We start from the raw sequence: 13780 nt of genomic DNA on the forward strand, positions 1-13780 counted from the left end.
TTTGTGACATTAGATGCAATTGAATTTGCTTTTACAATTTTTATATGTGTGCGCATGTGACAGGCAATTTGTGTAAAGTCTTTTTGACCAGACAAAATTATTTCGTTCGTTAACTTTTAAGTTTTTAAACTTCTCGCAAGATATAAGTTTAAGCCTTCTATTACATAGTTTGCATAAGGTATGTTTTCTTTATTCAGATGTGAACGATTGCGTTTTGTGAAAGTTTTTTTTTGAATTGTGTTTGTTACTAGCTTGGGGTCTATTTAAGCTTCTATTTTAGTCGTGTTTAATGTTCGTAGTTTTGATTATTTTTTCTTCTACCCTTTCCGCAATTTCATATTGGGTGTTGAGAAAATCTTTCATTTGTTGCCACGTTGGGCACTTTTTTCGTGATAAGAGCGATTGCTCCCATAGAAGTAACGACTTTTCTGGTAATGCGGCGGTGCAAATGTTTACTAGAATTGGGTCCCAGCTGTCTATGGCGATATTTTGTGTCGATAGAACCGACAAACAATTTGAAACACTGGATTCTAGTTTGATGAATTCTACACTTGTTTCTTTCTTAACTTTTGGCAAGTTTATTAGTGTCGTTACTTGTTTATCGACCAGTATTCTTTCATTTTCGTATCTTGCTTTTAGAACTTACCAAGCCAAATTGAAATTATCGTCATTAAGAGCGAACCGTTTTACTATTATGCCTGCTTGACTTTTTATTTTGTATCTGAGGTGATACAATTTTTGTGCTTTCGATAGTTGCGGATGGTTGATGTAAACGGCTGTAAACATGTCCCGGAAGGACGGCCATTCTTCATAACCTCCATAAAATGTTTCTGTGTCACATGCGGGTACCTCGAGGTGGATGCTTGAACTTGCCTCTTGATATTGTTGCATTTGTGGCAACTCTACTCTACTGTGGGGAGTAGGTGCAATTGCTTTTATTAGCTTTAATTGATCGGAGATCATAGCTTTTGTTTCTTCATATTGGTATAAGCAGTTTTCGTAAATATCGTACGCCGATGATTTAAAACTTTGTGGCAGATCTGAATTGTCAGAATCTACTATGGCGTCATGAGCCGCTTGGAGGCGATTCCGAGTTTTCATGAATCGGTGAAGAGGCAAATCTAGTGTAGTATCTTGTTGAACTGTCACTTTCTGAAACAAATCTAGCAACCTGTTTTGAGCATGTAGCTCCAGGTATACTTTGATTTTTGTTATTGTTCATTATTTTGGTTGTAAGTAGAAATATTTTTTTAAAATGAAATAAAGGTTTCTTTTGAACTGAATACTTTTTTAAGTATATAAACGTTTTTTTTTTGTTTGTTTTTCGTAAATGACGGATTATTTGTTTTATTAATATCGTTACTTATTAACTTGCTATTTAAATTTATTTTTATTTTTTATTTTATTTTTATTTTAAATGATTTGTTTTAAGCCGGAATATTATTTTGAAGTATTTTCTATATACGTATATAGGCACACCCTAATAATTGGCTTGTATGTACTCGTTTTTGTGCAATTGAGAGCTCGCCAAAGTGATCAATATGCTTTGTACATAGTAAGTATGCACGAATTGTTTGTGCTAATGCATGTGGGCAAAGAATATGCTGTAATATTTTTGCCTTTTTCCCAATTCTGCTTATTTTTGTTTGACAAAGAACAAGTGAGATTGCAGAATAGATGCCCATGTGGACTTTAAAATAATTTTTATGTTTAAATATACATACACAAATGTATGCACGTATGTATGAGTGTATATTGTTCAAGTTAATACTTTTTTGTATACCCGAGTTTTTTGTATGGTTGTTTTCACAAACTAATGTACCTATATTTAGTGAAAATGATTTTTTTGTATTCGTTCCAACAAACGTAATTTATGAGTTTAACTTAACCGTTCCGTTTAGTTATTTACGGAAAGTTACGATTACCTTTTTTTTTTTGAAAATTAATTAAAATTAATATTTTTAATAATTTGGTACCCAGTGTAGGGTATATAAAAAATGCAAATTCTATGCCGTATGTAAGCATAAGGTACACTTCTATATTTTGCAATAGAAGGAGAACACGAAATGGAATTGAAAAAAGTTATTTTCCTTTGTGCTCTTATGTATGTATGTATGTTCGTACGTAAGTAAATATGCATTGCAGTCCTGCTTATAACTTTATAAAGCATAAGGGGTACTGCCGGAACTTTGTAACCAGTAAATATTTGAATTATTCTTAATTTTTGGTAATTTGGTGTGTTTCAAGTACGAAAAAGTAAGCTTCTATATACGGATACAAGGTCTGTAGCAAAAGAATCAGGACTGTTAAAAAAACAACAAAAAATTCATATTTTTCAAAAGTTATATTTTTTTAATCAAAGTAGTTCCCTTGTGCTTCGATACAACGTTTAGTCCGGTCAATTAGCATTTCAAATGAGTGTTTGAGGTCATTTTTCGGAATGCTCTTGAGAATATCGGTCGTCGCCTTTGGATAGCTGAAATATCCTGAAACCATTGTCCTTTCATGGGCAAATGAAGTTTTCCAAATAGGTAAAAATCACAGGGTGCCAGATCAGGTGAGTAGGGTGAGTGAATAATGGTTAATATGGAGTTTTTTGTCAAAAAATCAGTGACAAGCGCAGACCGATGACACGGCGCATTATCGTGCAACAGGCGCCAGGACCCTCCCTCACGATATTGTGGTCGAGCACGACGAATGCGTGACAAAATACGTTTCATAACACCAAGGTAAAACACACTCTCCGTGTACAATACCCTCGGAATCGTAAAAACAAATCAGCGTTGTCTTTATTTTTGACTTCTGAAGACGACCGACTTCTGATCGTCACTGAAGTCCTCACGACCTTCTTGAAATCGCTTAAACCGCTGATGCACATTACTATGGGATAGGCACTGATCACCATAAACTTTTTTCATCATTTGAAATGTTTCAGTAAACGTTTTCCCAAGTTTAAAACAAAATTTAATATTTGCTCCTTGCATTTTACGACCGATGACCAAAAGCTGCTGTCACTTTTATCTTTTTATCCAATTGTCTTAAAATTTTTACGAAATGTCAACAAGAGATCAAACTTTTTATTTCATATAGGTACCCACCAAGAGGTAGCGCCACCAGAAAAAGTTATATTTAAAAAGTTTTGTTTCTTTTGCGACGGACCTTTGTATATGTATATTTTGAAATATCTATACTGTTCACGGTATTTCGGCTTTACCGTGTTTGGTAAAATTATATTGGGTTGTCAAAAAAGTTTTGCGGTATTTTTATTGAATTTTTTTTTATTGAAATTATGAATTTTTGATAGCTCATGCCCAGCTTTTGACCGATGCTACGGCTGCTACTATGCCGGTCTCTTTCGACCAATTCAGCGATTTTATCGCAATTTTCGACGACAGGCCTTCCGGAGCGTGGCACATCTTCGACATCTACACCAGAACGAAAACGTTGAAACCATCGTTGTGCGGGGGAAATGGAAACTGTATCGGGTCCATAAACTGCACAAATTTTATTGGCGGCTTGAGTAGTACTGTAAAATATGCCGTATTTTCTCTTTATTTTGCTCCATGTTTGCGACGCTATAACGAACGACTTAACAGAAACGACAATCAATCAAACACGTGTTAGCGCGTGAAATGAGCTTTCCAAAGGTATAGCATGGCCCGATGCGACGAATAAAACTAGAACTACGCGCTTTCAGCGCCAACTAGCAAAAATACCGCAAGACTTTTTTGACAACCTATTATTATCTTTGGGTATATATCAAATAAATAAAGGATATAATACGCTCACTGTGTTCCAATAAAGGTTTTTTTGGGATAATGTGGCTGTATATACAAATGACTGTGCATTTGGAAAAATGCCTTTGCTCCTCTCCGAATGTTGGTTTGCCCGTTCACCTTGTTCCAATTCCTGTTCTCCGCCTGGCCACCTCCTTGCGCTGTTAGGTTGTTTGTATGTTTGTACATATGTATATTTGTTTTAATGTTCGCGCCCGTTTGCTTCGTTTTGTGTTTGTTTTATTGTTTAGGTATTTTTGCTTTTCGCGCCCGGTTTATATTCTAAGTATTTTATTGCTTTTTGTTTCTTTCGCCCGATGTGTGGGTTTTTGTTTGGTTAAATCTTTTAAATTTTTGATATTGTTTTGTTAGGTTCACTGCACTTTTTTTTTTGTTCACCGCACAATTCCTTTTATTTTGTGTTTTAAACTTTCCCGTTTCTGTAGTTTTTTCGTCACCACTTTTGGTTATGTAATACATATATGTATGTGTATCTAAGTATGTACATTTATGTACCACTAAATTAAATAAATTTATACATATGTACATACTTATATATATACACTGCACTGTTCCGCTTTTTGTTTTTTGTATTTAGTCCACTCTTTCCACTGTTCTTATTTTTCTTATGAATTTATGTATGTTTTATTTGACAGTATAATGTGCATTTTTTTGCTTACATATATTATGTGGCTGTTAGTATATAGTGCCTGTCTTTAAGGCTCGAAGGACCATGTTTATTTCCGCAGTTTATTAGGATATTCTAATCCCACTCACATCCGCGATGAAAATGCCAAATTAAAATACGCGGTTAATTGGTTGTACAATTTACTTTTAATATGTTTTATATTTAAAATACATTACAATTTTAAATACATATATCTAAATGTTATCGGCGGAGCTTAATTAATCGCACTGCGAAATTGTTGCTAAATCGGGTTGATCGCTTACAGGAACCGCGTTGAGACGAAATCTGGTGTATAGTAGTTGTGCAGACGGATTGTTTAGAACGAATTGAGTCTCCCATCCCGATGTCCATCCTTTTTGTTAAGTGGGTACAGGAGTGGTGAGTTGTGTTGGTTTTGTGTGGTTATGTAAGTGTGTGGTGCCATCGGATTTGGTGTATTGTGAATTCTTCTTAGGGTGCGCCAGTTTTTCCCGGGTAGAGTGGAGGGAGGCTTAACTCATTTAAACAAATTCCATTTCTGAAGCCAATAGTTTTTTTAATTTATTCATTGCAGATATTCCTTCCTCATCTAGAGTTATTTCAATTTTTTTTGATTTATTTTTAGAAATCCTACCGTTTTCTCCTGATAGGTATTTTGTCAAAGGTTTGGCTATCGCAGCATAGTCTTTAACAAACTTACGATAATATCCTGCAAGTCCCAAGAATCCTCTTAATGCTCGCAAACTTTTTGGTATTGGGTAGTTTAAGATTTATTTTATTTTATTTGGGTCTGTTTTGATGCCGTTTTGAGCTACTATATAACCCAAAAACTCTATTTCTCCCGCGAAAAAGTTGGATTTTTCTAATGAAATTTTCATATTAGCATTTTTCAATATTTTTGTAATTGTTTCCAAATCCTTTAAGTGTTGAGTTACATTTTTTGAAAAAATAATTATATCATCCATATAAACGTGTCAGATTTTTCTCTATGTTCTCGCAATATATCGTCCATTGCTCTTTGAAAAATTCTAGGGGCATTTTTTAAACCAAAAGGCATCCTCGAAAATTCATATTGCCCATTATTAACGGAAAAGGATGTTTTCTCAATATCATTTTCTGTCATTAAAATTTGATGAAATCCTGATTCTAGATCAATGGTTGAAAAATATTTTGCTTTGCCCAGATTAGATTAGATTAGGAATCGGATAACAATCAGAAATCGTATGCTCATTTATTTTTTTGTAGTCAATTACCTTTCTTTCGTTTTGGTGTTCCATTGTCATTTGTACCCTTTTTTGGTACCACCCAAATTGGTGAGTTATATGGACTTTTACTAGGTCTTATTATGTTATCGTTAATCATTTTTTTTATTTCTTCATTAACCCTTTCAGTGGAAAAAATAATTTGTGGTGGAAAAAAAATCTAAAACTTTATTTTTATGGTAATATAATGCTCCTAAGTTCGAAAAAAATATTTATTTTTACCTGTGATATCGCAATTTACAGTTAGGGCATGTCGATTATATTCGACATTGACACTGGAAGATACCAAAATTTGTTATATGAAAAATGCAATTCTCTCTCAAATTATATGGCATATTTATTGAAAATTTATTTATTTTATAATTGTACTTATTGGTTTTTGTGGTATTCCAAGAAACAATTGGCTTCTCGTTTTACACAGAGATAAACGTTACATTTTTTACATATTATAAAGGACCTTTTACCACAATTGTTGGCTTTGCAACGTCCTGCGCTTTTAACATTTAAAAATTCCGGTAAATGCCTTATTTGATCCAAACGAACTTCTGGCGGTGGTTGTGTTTGGACATTTCTTTTATGCTTAGGCGGACTAGGCGACATAGAATCAGTGTCGCTTTCTGTGTTACTTTCAGAACGCAAAGCTATTTGGCTGCTGCCCCTTGACTTTGTCTTCGACGGTCTTCCTCGTTTACGTGCTATATCCCCTTGTGTATTTTCCTGTTCTGCAGAAAGCAATGTTGTTGCTACAGCGATCCTAAAACTCATGGAGTCCTTTACATTTTTCTTTGGAATATTCTTCAATGTACAGTCGTGTCTATATTCCAACCATGCCGCTGTCAAAGACAAATCCACAAAGTGCATTATCACGCGAAGTGTCCACTTGACAGAAAGAATGTCAATGCGGTAATATTGAATCATTTGATCCAGTAAATTCACTCCGCCCATGCTCTCGTTATACATACGTACAACTTGTGGTCTGTCAATGCATATAAATTCATTAGAATCTTTTTCCCACCATTTAGCCTTATATTTAACTCCAATTGCAACAAAATTCGACCCCAGGTTGATGACTTTATTGTCATACCAACGAGTGATAAGTACAACTCCATTTGCGTCAATGCATTCAGCAGAAAACCCTCGCCCTCTTGATTTCATTTCTTTCTCACTAGGAAGTTTGGGATTAGCGAATCTATTAACACGAATGGTTCCGGCGGCATTAATTTTGCGTTGCTTCAATATTTCGAAAAGCTGGTAAGAAGGAAAGTAGTTGTCGAAAAATAGATTGTGACCAACGGCCATATTTGGAATCCGTTGACATAGATGAAGAACAACAGCAGAACCGAAACCAACATCCTTCACTATTTTTTTATCTAATGGAGTAGTCGATCCTTGATAAGTAAGAAAATCAGACGGAATTCCACTTTTACCGCATAAAAAAAAACTTTGATTCCCCATGGGCTTTCCTTTTATGTATTGTTTTGCTACAAACTTCCCTTTAAATGGAATGATTTGTTCATCAATACAGAGATTTTCCTCCAATGGTAGGCTCCAAAGACGATTTCTCACTGTGTTTATTATTGGTTGAACTTTAGAAAGTCGATCTCTGTTCTGCCCTTTTTTGTCCATAACATCAACCAAATGTAAATTATTTCTAATAGAAAAAAAACGTTTTCTGGTCATATTCTCTCTGAAAAATGATATTCCAAGCGAAGGATCGTAAAACATTTCAACTCTCGGAAATTTTAAAACCCCCATCATTATATGATGTGCAAAAAAAATTCGAACTTCATTGGCGAGCACTCCGTGAAATTTTATTAACCTTTCTGTTGAAGAAATCATCAGTAAGGTATTTTTTAAAATATGAATATGGTGTACCAATTTCAATATCTGCAGCATCTTGCGTACGTTCAAACTGAATTGCTGTCGAAGAATGTTCTATTAGATTTTTTCTCCAACAAATAGCTTTCTTTGCTGTGAAGGTCAATGGAGTTTGTATGCTTGACCTTGGCTGCTCATTATCAACTGATATAGCCATTCTAGATATTTCGGCCTCAGTGATAAGCGGCAATTCCAAATCTAACACTTCATCTAAGGCTTCACCGCAATCTGGAATAATTTCCCGTTCTATCACTTCAAAAGTATTTCCATCCACCTTTCCGACATATCCATATCTTCACACTGGCACTCATTTCCATCTTCAATATCAGAACAATTTGCAAGAATTTCAAATATCTCATCATCATATAAAGCTTTATATGCCATATTTTCTGAAAATTTATTATAAATAACCAAACTTTTATATACATTTTTTTTCTAATCGGAAAAAAAACTTACTTTGCGGGTCAATGTCAATTATATTCGACAACAATATATTGGGAATTATAGGTATACGCTAATTACTTTTTCTTTGTTTTTTTTGATAACAACGATTATTTAAACACTATTGATTAACATATAATTTTGTCGAACACTTCTGATAAATTCTAAATACCTAAATTTTTGTTGGAATATAGCCGATCGGACAATCTTGTTGATAACCCAGCAAAAAGATCAAATTAACTAAGTAACTAAAATTTAGAAAACTGAATGTAGCTTATGTTCATTAAAATGCTCTCTGCCTGACTAACTAATTTAACAACAAGACCTTATGAGCACGTTTACAATTACTTTTTTGACATGAAAAAGCGCGCTCATCCAATGTCGAATATATTCGACAAATCCACTGAAAGGGTTAACAAACGAGTTTACAGATAAGGGATATGGATATTGTCTGCTCCATATCGGATCCTCATTTCTCATTCTTATTTCAGCTTTTACATTTGTCATGAAGGGAAAGATTGCATTGATATTTGAATGCATTTGAGCAATTTTTTCTTTTATTTTTGTTTAAAGTTCAGTAAATTTTACATCCTGATTTTCAGCATTAAACTTTTCGGAATTCTTGGCTTTGACTTGTTTCTTTCATACATGGACTTTTGAGCAAACCGGGCTTTTTAGTTATTTGATTCTAGTTTCTGAGCTTTTGCTAAAGCATCAGGTAAATCTTGTGGGTTTAGAGAAAATATTATGTCTCTTAGTGGGGTACTTATTCCTGTTATAAAAATTTGTAAAGCATGTTCCCTATTATGTTTGTTTAGTTCTTTTGTTAGGTCTGCGTTTGTCATGATTGTTTTATTTATTAACTAGCAACCCGCCCCGGCCTCGCACGGAAATAAAATATAAGGCCTATGTCACTCACTGAAAAAATGATTAAAATCGATTCCGTAGCTTTGATTTATTCATTACTGCCCGTGGCCCGCACGCGTTACATTTGGAGTAAAACAATTTCCCCTTTCTTTATACCATGAAGGCTACCTTTGGAATATCTAAATTCACACCCTACATTTTTTTTGCATTTTTACATATTTATTTTATTTTTACAACAACAATTAACATATTACAGAATGTCTTTATATACAACGTTCACAGCTTTCTTGTCATTCGACAATACAAACATGTTTTCTCTTGAGGTTACTCTTGAAAGAGCGACATACAGTTGGCCATGTGAAAAACAGTCAACGCTCAAATCTAAGCCTGCAACGTTGAAGGTTTGACCCTGCGATTTTTTAATGGTCATTACAAAAGATGTCTTTACAGGAAATTGTAAACGTTTAAATTGGAATGGTAAATCCGATGGTATCATAGGGATCCGGGGAATCAATACATCTTCTCCGGTACCACATCCTGTGAGTATTGTGCACTCTATTATGAAAGTTTTCAGTAATTTTACCAGCAAAAGCGTGCCATTGCAAAGTTTAGGTGGATTCAGGTTTCTTAAGAAAATAACAGGACAACCTACTTTCAACACCATTTTGTGAGGAGGGAGTCCAGACGGGTTCAAAGAGTTTAGAAATTCTGTAGGAAAATGAACAGCTTCTTCCAAATCGAGAACAGTATTGACCGAGTGGTATATTTTCGTCGGCGCATCAACCTTTGAAAGAATCAAGTTATTTACTTTATCTACTTGTTCGTTAGTTGGTGTCAGAATAGCTCTTTCTTTAAACCAAGATATTGTCTTATAACTTATGTTATCAATGTTAGGATAGACATTGTTGACTAACTCTTGGAAGTTGTCTATCAAAACACAAAGGTTTTCTAGGTTAATGCTTCCCTCACTTTGTGTTAATTCTCCATTGCCAACTTTTAGCAGCATCTCTGGAAATAGCCTGTTCTCACGTGAAGATGACGAAACCCTCATATTAGTTTTAAGCTCTAATTTATTGACATGTGACCAAAGGTTGGACCTTTTTAGGGAAGCATTTATTTCGTCAGCTCGTGTTCCTCGAGTCACAACTGGTAGGATATGACGGAAATCTCCTGAGAACAGAATTGTACATCCACCCATAGGTGAATTTTTGTTGCGCAAATCGCGCATTGTCATATCCAGTGCTTCCACAGACGTCTTGTTTGACATGGTAGCTTCGTCCCAGACTATTAATGAGCAGTCACGCATCAATTTTCCTTTATTGCTCTGTTTAGAAATACTACAGACGCTGTTATCATCATTGGTGGCGATTTTCAGCGGGAGCTTGAATGTAGAGTTTGCGATTCGGCCTCCTTCCAAAAGCGTAGCGGCAATACCGGAAGACGCAACAGCTATTTGATTGATTAAAAAGGTTTTTTCTGTGCCTCCTGGAGCATCAAGGAAAAACAATTTCCCTTCATTGCTATCAATTGTTGATAGTAATGCATTGAATACTTTTTTATGATCGATGTTTAATCGTGGCTCATCTTGAGCTATATTTCGTAGAAGTATCGTTTGATTATGCTGTTTCTCTTGTGAATTCGGCACTGTTAGTTAAATCTGAGTTAGTAGTATTAGCTGGCATCGGCAGCTCAAAATCCTTGATCGATTTACCCGAAAGTAGTTGCACTACTTTGTTTAATTCAAATAATTCTTCGTCAAATATGTTTTGATCATATTGTACATCATCTGAGTTTAACTCTCGCCGTCGCCGAATCAGAATATCACTGGCCATATTTTCTTGAAATTTATGCCATAGATTGACAGAATCAGTTACTTGACAAAACACTACTATGACGGCAAATAAATATCTTAATGATGTAGCTGAACTACAAACAGCTGCTTCTGATAATGTGTTTTCCCAGTGAGAATCGTGTTCCAAGAGCCCCAAAGCTTTGCATGCTGTTTGTTAACTATTGTAAACAACACCTTGTACAGTTCTAAGGTGGGCAAAGGATGTCGGGCCTTTTACAACATGAAGTAACATTCTCAGATAAAAGCATTCGCTGTTGTTGGGATTAATCACGTAGACTCTGCCAAGAGCATCCGTTTTTTTTTACTCCGGGGAAACCATCAACCGCAGTACCTTGTTTTCGCCGTTAAAAAGTTTTAGAACTCTGGTTCCATATATAGTAACTTGGAACTCTGTCATATGTCAGTATTTTCGCGAAATCATCTTGAGCACATAACTTGAAGAATGCTGTCAGTGTTGTATCCCGCGGGTTATTAGCAACTTCTTGTATATTGTTCTCAGTGAAATATACTCTTTGTCCATTTTCTAAATGAACTGCAAGGTGGACAATTGTGGGAGACCGGGCGTGCACTTCGAATGATAAAATCCTCCATACAGCTTCAGAACTGCAGATGTAACGTCCAGACTGATATATTTCCACTTCATTTGGTGATTGTATGCTGAAAGTGGCTTGATCACTGCCTTTATTAATGTACTTAGTAACATATTGGATTGACTTTATTGAATTGCACAACTCCACGTTGATGTGGGCATCAAAAATTTTCAAAAGGAGCGGATTATAGGGAACGATCCATCGGTTATCAATATCATTGTTGCTGACGGTAGCAGTTCGCCCACCCTGCTCTGGCGATCGTCGACGATATTTGGGGTATCCGTCATCGCTAGTACTTGTTTGAGTTTGGAACGACTTCGGAAATTTTTTGCTGCATTTAGAATCTCGCATACATGGGGAATTCGGGTTTAAAGTCCCGCAAGGGTCGTGTACCATATGTTTCTTAACGATTTCGTACAGGATAGGATCTTCATCTTTATCCGGTAATTCAGCTGAAATAACCCTGTCAATTTGGTTTGGTCTAATTTTGTTCACTAACCACACCAGCAGGTGTACATGTGGCAAGCCACGCTTCTGCCATTCTATTGTGTACATATGACAGCGCGGCGGAGCGAATATATGAGACTTATTAATAAGGTGCAGGAGTTTCTGTACTTTTAAATGGAAGACTCTGTTAACTATATCGTATCTGTCTTGTGGTTTTAAATTGGTGTTAATACTCTCTTTGATTTCCGGCCAATTTGGGTTACAAGTTGCAGTTATAAATAAATCAGGTTTGCCATAATTTCTGACGTAAGCCATGGCGTCTTGCGATTTTTCGTGTAAATATCTAGGTCCACCTGTGAATGATGAAGGTAGTATAACCAAGTGCCCACTGCCGTTGTGGTGTTCATTCGCCTGTAAAGCATCCTGAAGATGAACGTAATTTTCGGCTCTAAATTTAGTTTGATTATTACGGATGTAAGCCAATCTCTCAGATTCAGTTTTCGCTTATTGATCTACCAAGTATTGGTTTGTTAGCATTCCATATCTAAGCAAAGTGTTGAAATCGTTACGTCTTGTCATTATACGGTAGCAGTAGTAGTTCATACATGGCACTCTTTTACGTAGAGGTGTACCACCGATTGGGTCAACTTGAGAAATATTAATGGCATAACCATTTTCTCCACGACATAGCATCAAAGGATATTGTAAGCTGTCATAAGATCTGTGTAACTCTGAAATTTTTTTCAAATTATCATCACGACTATGCAATACAATATCTCTTTTGTCAAATTGCTGTCCGGCTATCACCACTGCTACTTCGCTCGTGGAAGGCGCATTGTATCGTCCTCTGTGTTCTCCAACAGGAAATTTATTTGCATGGATTACGACACTAAAGTCAGGAGTATCTGCTGGAACACTCTCAATCGCAGTTTTGAAAGACTGTATGTAGCAATTATGAGAATGTAACATATCTTGGAGAGATCTAATCAAATATCTATCAATTGGCTGTGCAACACTTGAACACCGCGAACATGCTTGTGTATCTGGATCTGCAATAAAATATATTTGCAGAAATTTGTGATCATCGGGTCGAAGTGGTAGCAAGCTCCCAGCTAAGTGATACACTTGCCCTTGAATTTTAAATGTAGGCATGAACCCACGCTCAACTACTTGCGTACTCTTAAAAGAGGCCATTTGAAGTGCATTATTATAACGGCGTATATTGCCCATGAATTGTTTAGATTTCTGATGATCACCCGTAAGAAGAGAGTGAAGTGGTTCAGGTGGTGGGAGAATTTCTTCTAATTTGACTTTTCCTTGTAAGCAACACATGCCTTTCGATTCGTCTTTGAATTTCAATGCCAAGCAATGTTCACACACTACTGACATAGTACCTATTGATACTATACGATCGTCCTTGTAAGAAATCAAAGGATCGTAGTTCAGGGCAGAATTTTCTTTACTTACACATGAATTAGTAACTCGTGCTGATGATTCTCTGGCTCTCTGTATTCGATGTCTCTCCCTATCTCGGGTGCGGCGAGCCTCACGCTCTACTGAAGATTCTCTCTCTCTCTCAGCTCTATATCTATCCCGAAGTTGACTGAATCGGGTCTCACGCTCTACTGACGATTCTCTGGCTCTCTGAACCGTATGCCTATCTCGATCCCAGCTGTGGCGAACCTCACGCTCTACTGAAGATTCTCTCTCTATCTCAGCTCTATATGTATCCCGAGCCTGACTAAGGCGAGCCTCCCGTTCCGTTGACGATTCTTCATCTCTTGCTGAACGTAGTCTTCTGGCGTTCACTGTACTTCGACCTATGTCCGAACGACGACGTCTTCCAGACATGACTTTATAATTTCAGTACAAAATTTTCTCAGTTCTATATGTATGATTAACTATGCACAAATTGCCATATTATTAATATGTGCCGCAGTAAAAAATATGTAAACACTTACCATTTAGAAACAGTTAGAAACATAATAAAATTACTGATA

This window comes from Bactrocera tryoni, unplaced genomic scaffold, assembly GCF_016617805.1.
Source record: "Bactrocera tryoni isolate S06 unplaced genomic scaffold, CSIRO_BtryS06_freeze2 scaffold_7, whole genome shotgun sequence".
Lineage (NCBI taxonomy): Eukaryota > Metazoa > Arthropoda > Insecta > Diptera > Tephritidae > Bactrocera > Bactrocera tryoni.